We start from the raw sequence: 9,268 nt of genomic DNA on the forward strand, positions 1-9,268 counted from the left end.
GTGAAAGACTGTGGCTACATTAGCCACAGATGGCAGAGCCAAGGGAGGGAAGGGCGAGAGAGAGAGATGCAGTCCCAAGAGGGAGCCATACTCAGAGCCAATGTGGATGTGGGGTGGGAGTTGGACAAAGTACAATCCTACAGGAGGAAACTGGCTTGGATTTAAAGGGTGCCTGCCCCTTTTAAGAGCAACACCATCTCAAATGTGGACCCTCTAATGTGGACTAGATTTTTTCTTATCTAAGAATTATCTGAAATTGAGAGCTGATCAAAATTGTATCCAAGGTGTAGGGAAGGGTGAATCTTCAGAGCTGGTTTAAATGGAGAATGGGGTTGGGGGGGATTGCCTGCACCCTTCTAGTCCAACAGCTTCTTTATTTTTTAATTTTCTTATTTTCCTAATAAGATAAAGTCCACTGCTTTATTCAGGGTATTTGAACATTCCAGCAAGCTTGGGGGGTTGGGGGGAAGGGGAAGAAACCACAAAGAAAGACAGATGTACAGGGGAAATGTATTATAAACCATTGTTTTCCTTTTTGGTTAAAGAAAAAAAATATTTACGATCAAAATCCCACTCATAAGTAAAAGTGAGATAGAAAAAAAATTGATTGTTTTTAATCTAGCATTTATGTGGATATTCTCATTTCATAGGTACAGTTTATTTGGGTATTACTACCATCCACTGGTAGAATCCCTAAATGGAAAAACAAATATCAGGAAGGAAAAAGCATTACCAAGAGGAAGCTCAAGAAGATGGCTTCAGGAGGGTGGAAGGCCCGCCAGGCACCAGGCCAGGCAGGTCAGTGGAAACAGGCAACTGTGTGCAGGAAGGCCATGTAGCTCTCCTCCAAATCCTGCAGAAGCTCATCAGTTTAATTCTGCATGTCCCCCCTGTGCTGAATGCACTGGCATAGCTCATGGATGAAGAATGTCTCCAGGGTGGCCTCTCCGTCACGGTTCTGGATGTCCATGTTGCTCACAAGCATAGGCTGGCAGATCTCCTGCTCTCTGGAATTTAGATCTTCAAACATCTGGTCATTCACTCTCTCTTCACAGGTGAGGAACAGATCAAACAGATCTTTGCCATTCTGGAAGCTTTCTGGCCAGGGTTTGATTCTCTTATTTCTGTCCAATATACGTAAAATGCCATTCTGTCCTTCCCAAGGAGATCATTGTACATTTAATCTTAAGTAGTTTTGAAATCATAAATATTTGGCACATCACGTGCTGGTCCTGTCAACGTCACGTGAGTTCCTGTTCCAAAGAACTGGACATTGAATCCTTGTTTGCTGAGGATGCTGTGTGCTTCCATGCTCAAGTCTGGTTGCTCGAACACACCACCACCTCCCTCAGCAGCAGCAAAGACACCAACGTGGTGCCCTCCAATGGGCTCTTTAAACCACCTGCAAGTGCAAAACTATGTCACCCCAATGGTGGTTGCAGATTCCAGGCACTGATTAATCGGAGAATAGTCTAGCATCCTGAAAACAGAACTTGGAGTTAAAGATTTGTTTGGTTTTAAACTTCTATTTCTTTCTTGAAATAAAACTGTGCTTCATTTGCGATTTAAAACCCAACATAAAACTTGCTAGAAGCTCCAATGAAGAGGGAGATACATATTCTTCCATAAAAGCCACACAAGATTTCCTAATGAAAGTTTATGACAGATTAGAGAATGGAGAAGCTAGCTAAATAGTATTACGTAAGTAAAAGTAATCCTGCGACCTCAATTTAATTTAGCTAAACTAAGTGAAGATAAGTACTACCCCAGCCCCACCCTTAGCTTCACCACGGGAGCCCAGAAGCTGAAGAGGAAGGTCAGTCACACAAACCAAAAGGTTTGCATTCCCTACTGCGCCCAGTCATCTGGGATTCCAATAAGCTTCTGAAAGATTCCATTGTAAACAGATTCTTATCCAGTGTCCTAGTACATCATTTTGTTTAGCAAACATTTCTCATTTCTTATGCTAAGTTAATTCATTCAATTTTTTTGTTTCTTCTTGAAGAGACTTCTCCGTGTCTAGCACTGTTCTATAAGCTCCTCGTGGAAGTTATATTTGAGTGTATGGCAGGTAATAAATAATACATTCATTAAAATATATCAGATGATAAATGTTTTATTTAAAAAAATGGCAGGGGAAAGGAATAGACATTGCCGGGGAAATGAATTTAAAATAGGGGTTCAGAGAAGGCCTCCTTGAAAAGGTGACATTTTGAGCAAAGACTTGAAGGTAGGAGCATCTTGGAATATTCAAGGAACAGCAAAAAGTTAGTATAGCTGGAACAGAAGGAGAGGGAGAGGGAAGGGCAAGGTGAGAGAGGGAAGAAGGGCCAGATCACTTGGGAACTCTTAGCTACTGTGAAGACTTTTTGGCTATTACTCTGAATGAGATGGGAAGCCATTCAAGAGCCAAAGAGTGACATGACCTGCCTTATGTTTCAATAGGATCATTCTGGATAAAGATGATAGGGGATAGAGTGCCAGGGGCAGCCAACCACCTGGGAGGCTCTTGAAACACCCCAGGCCACAGATGATGAAGGCCAGAACTGTGGGTCAGGGTGGCAGCCCCTGGAGGAAATGAGGATGGAAGGAATAACCAGATGCTGATAAGTAACTCCCTGAATGCCATACCAAGGTGTTGTGCTTGTATTTGGCATAGGGAAAACAGAAAGACAAATGCAAAACAAATTTAAATTCAGCAACTAACCTATCAAGGGGAATTTGACTATTTCAGGAGTATTTTATATTAGTAAAGTTTACAGGTACTTTTCAAATATAAAATTTTCAGGTATAGATATTCTGGAAACCAGAAAAGCCTTGAAACCATTTAAAATGCATATCAGATTCTTTGAAAGTATTTATGAATTTGACAAAGTATCTTCTGCAAGGGAAGAATGCCCTAGAAGGAAAAGAAAGATATTAGATTTTCTTTAAAAAAAAAAAAACCAAAGGATATATAAATAGAAAATAGCTGAAAATATACCCAGATGTCACAATGTGCCAGATTATCATCTGATATTTCTAATAAAGATCTAATAAAAGTACCAAAAGTACCAAAGCTCAATGCTAAATGACACAAACCACTTTCCAATGAGAAAAGAGAAGTCAGTAGAAATGAGAAAGGACTCAAAAAAAAAAAAGCGCAAAATATAGCATTAAATGTATGTGACTTTAAAAGAGATTAAGAACTGCATAGCAGAGGTCTTCCCTCTAATATGATAACAGAGATAGAGACAGACAGACAACTACAAAAAATGCTATGTATTCATGAAGGATAACATAATACAAATTTGAAAATGGAATAATACAAAGCAGGAGACATTTCTGAAATGTCAACAAACAGTGCCAATGAATATTGTTTCTGCCAAGGAATAGCACGAGGGAATGTTTTATTCAAGAGTATCCAAGGAAGGGGCGCCTGGGTGGCTCAGTCGGTTAAGCCACTGCCTGCGGCTCAGGTCATGATCCTGGAGTCCTGGGATCGAGTCCCACATCAGACTCCCTGTTCGGCAGGGAGTCTGCTTCTCCCTCTGACCCTCCCCCCTCTCATGCTCTCTCTCTCTCTCATTCTCTCTTAAATAAATAAATAAATAAATAAATAAATAAATAAATAAATAAATAAATGAGTATCCAAGGAAGTAAGAAGTACATTTAAATGGGACATGTTCAGCTATATCAAAAACTTTTAATGAAAAACAGAAAAACAGCTTCTGGGAATAAAAGTGTTACATTTTTGCCCTGGGAAATAAAGTGCTATGCTCTGTATACTCTTACAAAAAATGATTAGAGGTATCCCTGGCTTTTTGAAAGTTCATGTTTCCACTTTGTTTTTATGAAAGACTGACGTTAGTACCTCTTTGTACTAACTGAAAGAAATCCAAAGAGGATTTTCACTTTTAAGAAGAAAGGTGAAAAGTGAAAGTGGTGTTCAGAATTTGTTTTGTAGCAAAACAAATTTATGCTACAGAGGCAGTGAACACCTGGAGCAGAGAGCACAGCCCCACCAAGCTCCTTCCCAGGAACTACACTCAGCATCTGAGCATCACTTTGATGTCATCACTTTGAACTGTGTCTGTGAGCATCTGGGCTTTATCTTGATTTATTTTGTGCATCCATTAGCAAGACGTGTCCTAAGGTCTCAGAAAAGCCGAAGAGAGGTGATTTTTTTGGGTCTGGGCGTGTTAAAAAAATTTTCCATATTAATCAATGGTAATTGCTTCTTCACTTAGCATCATTTCAGCTTATGAAAGGTTTCACAGGAACACTTTGCTTTCAAATTGAGGGGGAAAACCTGTACTTAGTATTTAATAGCTCAGTTCTCAGTGTTAAAATGAGACAGGCCAAACAACAGAGATTTAACAATTATTTTACTTTGTCACCAAGTAGCCATGATTATTAGCAGTGCCACATGTCTTTTCAGTCTTTGTTTTTTCCTTATCTTTTTCCTAAGTAAAATAAAGGAGAGTTGGTCTCTCCAGAGGGAGAGAAGGAGAGAGAGAATGATTACAATAAATTGCATATGCTCCTTTGATATTTAGGACAAATGTTTATACCATCCTCTTTTCCCTATCAAATTTGTCTACCAGCCTTGGGATATCTTTTATGTTCCCTGATAGCTTCTGGAACATCCCACTTTCTCTCCAATTACATCACCCTTGACAACTTCAACATCCCTGTCCATGACTTTTTGATGACCTGATCTCATATCTTCTCAGCCTGATTGACTTCTTGCCACCTTTCTTCCTTGGATATTGAATCTGCTCAACTTCTCAGATTTTAAATAAATGCCCATCCCCAGCCATCACCCCTTCTCTCATCATTTCTCCCATTCTACTGAATCTGGTATTTGTCCTCAGAGTAATATAAATTCTATCAACTTTCACCTAGTAGTGCTATGGTTAAGGCTACGGATTATAGAGTCAGTCTGCCTAGGTTTAAATCATGACCCTCCCTTCATTAGCTGAGTGACCAAAGACAAATTACTTAATCCCTCTATGCCCTAAATTTCTCACAGGTTTCCTCTGAAGGTTAAATGAGATAATCCACATAAATCTGGCACACATTAAATCTGTGATGAACATGAGCCAGCAGTATCAGTATTCCAATTGGCTTCACCTGTTCTTTGTGGAGCCTGGTCACCATAGTTATCTTGGTTTTCTCCCACTCTGCTTGGTACTAGTCCCTTCTACTTTTCACTTTTTTCCTCTCAGCTCCTGGTTTGATTTAAACCTTGATTACTTCCTGGACCTAGCTGGACTTCTAGACCATCAGGTACACTCAGAAATTTTTTTAAAAGATTGTATTCATTTATTTGAGAGAGCGAGCACGAGCAGGGCTGAGGAGAGGCAGAGGGAGAGGAAGAAGCAGACTCCCCACTGAGCAGGGAGCCCGATGTGGGCTCACGGGGCTCAATTCCAGGACTCTGGGATCACAACACAAGCTGAAGGCAGATGCTTAACCAACTGAGCCACCCAGGCGCCCCAGGAATTTTTTTTATAATTAATCTCTCCTTGAGTCCCTATTCCATTCCCCACAACAGCTACTCTAAACCACCTCTATTCTCCTAAAGTTCTCAAATCTTGCCTTGCCTGAAATATTTTTATGACATGAGGTTGTCTCCTACTTCACCAGAGGACAGAGACCACCCTGCTACAAAGAAAGCTTCTCCTATACTCTCTGTTTCTTCCCATGAAGAAGGAACCCAATGAATGTAACTCTTGGCCTCTCTGCCCCTGTACTTACTCTACTTTAGGGGAAGTGGAATGACTCACTTGATTGGTAAGTTTGTCCAGAATAAACTAGCATTCTCTAACCAGGCTTTAGATCTCTTGGCAGCCAGCCAGTCCACACAGCCCGGACCAATCACTCTCTCACTGGCCATAAGAGGTACAGGAGGCCAGCTTGGCCTCTGGAGGGCCTGGGGAAACCTGTAGTTTGGAAAGGGAATATGGCCCTGAAGTCTGAAGACCTCTCAACAGACAGATGTTGAGAAATATTAAAAAATCAAAACCAAAACTGGAAATTTAGAGGAGCTATATAAATTCAGAGGTATGAGTGGACTTTAGAATGTTTTAACCTTGACAGTTGTATGGGCTTTTAACAGCTGCAGTTTGGGACAAATGCTGGCAAGGATATGGAGCAGTAGGAATGCTCTTTCATTGCTGGTGGGCATGCAAAATGGTACAGCCATTTTGGAAGACAATTTGGTAGTTTCTCATGAAACTAAACATACTCTTACCAAAACTTAGAAGCAAGCGAGATATATCTCAGTTGGTAAATGGATAAAAAACTGTGGTACATCTAGTCAGTGGAATATTATTAGGCATTAAAAAGAAATAAGCTATTGGGGCACCTGGGTGGCTCAGTCAGTTAAGTGTCTGACTCTTGATTTCAGCTCAGGTCATGAACTGTTGTAAGATTGAGCCGCACATGGGGCTCCACACTGGGCATGGAGCCTGTTTAACATTCTCTCTCTCCCTTTCCCTCTGCCCCTTCTCCCACCTTCTCTCTCTCTCTAAAAAAAAAAAAGCTATCAAGCCATCAATGGACATGGTGGAATCTTAAATGCATAAAACTAAGTGAAAGAAGCCCATCTTAAAAAGGCTACATATTATACCACTCCAACTCTATGACATTCTGAAGGAGGCAAAATTATGGAGACAGTAAAAAGATAAATGGTTGCCCGGAGTTTGGGAAGGAGGGATGCATAGGCAGAGCAGAGAATTTTTAGAGCAGTGACATAATTCTAAATACTATACTTGTGGATACATGTCATTATACATTTGTCTAAGCCAATAGAATGTACAACACCAAGAGTAAACCCTAAGGTAAACTATGGACTTTTGGTGATAATGATACATCAATGTAGATTCATCCGTTGTAAGGAAAGTGCCACTCTGGTGCAGGATGTTGATAGTGGGGCAAGTTGTACATGTGTGGGGTTAGAGAATATACAGAAACTCTTCTCTGTACTTTCCACTCAATTTTTCTAGGAACTTAGAACCCCTCTAAAAAATAAAGTCTATTAAAAAAAATACCTACGCTAGGAAGGAGGTTTCCTTGTCTAACAGAGGGTATTTTTAAAAAATACAGATTCTTAGCCCTCATCTCAGAACTACTAAATCATTACTGCAGGAATAGAACATAGGAATCAGTATTTTTTTTGCATACAGTTGTTAAATAATAAAAAGCATCTAGGTAATTATTTTGATCAGACAAGTTTGGGAAACACTGGCTTAGGCTATTCTCTAGCTGAATGCAGTTACATCAACTGATGGCCAAGGATTACAACTGTCAGCTCAGAAGACACAACTCAAGCAGTATTGGTGAATAGGGTTCTAAATGCAGCTCAAAGGCAATAGAATCCTTCTGCATTCCATTTGTAGTTAAAAGGCTACATAACATGCTTTGACCAATGGAATGTGAATGGAAGTGATGTGAGTAAAAGGTGTGTGCTACTTCTGGGCAGAAGTTCTTAGAGGTGGGGTATAACTTGTCAAAATCAAGAATCAGATGCTTAACCAACTGAGCCAACCAAACTAAGGATTAACCAATATCCTTACTGACTTTTTTGATTCTCTAGAAACTTAATGAGAGACTTGATATTAAACTAATACAACTTTTGTCCAAGCTACAACTGTTTACAAAAAATTCAAACCCTATTATTCCTTGAAAAACTCTTCTTTTTTTTTTTTTTAAAGATTTTATTTATTTATTTGACAGAGAGACACAGTGAGAAAGGGAACACAAGCAGGGGGAGCAGGAGAGGGAGAAGCAGGCTTCCCGCTGAGTGCGGAACCCGACGCCGGGCTCAATCCCAGGACCCTGGGATCATGACCTGAGCTGAAGGCAAACATTTAACGAATGAGCCACCCAGGTGCCCCCTGAAAACTCTTCTAATTGAGTGAAATATGAAGTGGAAAGGATGAGTTCTGAACACTGTATTTCTTTGAAGTTTAAATCTCAAGGGCAAGAGAATCTGAGTTTGGTCAGTAATTTCTCTTGACTTAAATTTTTAGGGGTTTTAATCTTTAGACTTCTATTTTCCTTGGGAATTTGATAATGGGAGAGAGTTTGTGGTCAAATTTGAAGGGTCTCTGTGTTGACTGTATTTTATTAATGAAGTATCTTGATGGTGCTATGTAATCTCATCACAAATCCTCTTATATGTGAGATCAAACAATGCTACTGAGTATAATTGGTAAGGAAAATAGGGGAATGAAATTTCAGATTTGGAGTTTTTATAATTAATATACTATTTGTGGTAGTTATAATGTGGCCTGTTTTCTGTCTTGTCCTAGCAGCATCTCTCTCATGTAGGGCTTGCTCCTGGTAGGGAGCTCAGGTTGGTTGTGAAAGCACATATAGCTTAGACCATCCTAGCACCATCCCATAGAGCCTAGACCATTCCAGCACCATCTGATCTTCCCAAGTTCCCTTGTATTTACCTGAAAAATTGAGCCCACAAAGCTCAATTTTAACTGCTACCCTTAGATGAACTCTCTAGTTTTATATACCAGGTGGGGCTCCTTTTTGGGGCATCTTTTTGTAATCTGGTGTTTTGTTTTGTTTTGGCACTCTTGACCTCCTATCACATGTGAATCTTGTTGCTTTCATGATGTGTGCCCACCTGGGTATATTTGGAAGTTCATACCTTGCTACCTAAACTTGTTATTAATGTTGTTTGCGGGTTTTAGATTTTGTTTGTTTGTTTGTTTGTTTGTTTTAAGAAAGAGAGATAGAGCTGTGGCGGGGGAATGGGGGAGGGACAGAGGGAGAGGAAGAGAGTGAATCCTAAGCAGGCTCTGCGCACAGCAGAGAGCCCCATGTGGGGCTCAATCTCATGACCCTGAAATCACGACCTGAGCCAAAATCAAGAGTTGAACACTTAACTGACTGAGCCACCCAGGCACCCCTAGATTTTGCTAATCAATTCGCTCTGTTTTTGTAGGAACATATAGGGACATTTAAAAACTATGCCACTTTCAACTTCCCAAAATCTCTTTGCTTTTTTCTTGACCTTTTCATATAGTAAAGATAATTGTATGCTCACTAAATCTCTTTTCTTCTTTTTTTAAGATCTTATTTATTTGAGAGAGAGAGAGAGAGAGCACGAGTGGGGTGAGGGGGAGAGGGAGAACCAGACTCCCCTGCTGAGCAGGGAGCCTGATGTGGGGCTCTATCCTAGGACTCCAGGATCATGACCTGAGCCAAAGGCAGATGCTTAACCAACTAAGCTACCCAGGTGCCCCCAAATCTCTTTTCATAT

The 9,268-nt window shown here is 40.3% G+C and overlaps 1 pseudogene; it reads right to left on the bottom strand.

Annotated features, from left to right (window-relative positions):
- Positions 1-655: 655 nt before the first annotated feature.
- LOC114209709 (RNA polymerase II subunit A C-terminal domain phosphatase SSU72 pseudogene) lies at positions 656-1,898 on the bottom strand (annotated as a pseudogene).
- Positions 1,899-9,268: the final 7,370 nt, after the last annotated feature.

The sequence above is a fragment of the Eumetopias jubatus genome, unplaced genomic scaffold, assembly GCF_037043125.1.
Source record: "Eumetopias jubatus isolate StellerSeaLion01/CBP00866 unplaced genomic scaffold, mEumJub1_p1.0 scaffold_9, whole genome shotgun sequence".
NCBI classification, from domain to species: Eukaryota; Metazoa; Chordata; class Mammalia; order Carnivora; family Otariidae; genus Eumetopias; species Eumetopias jubatus.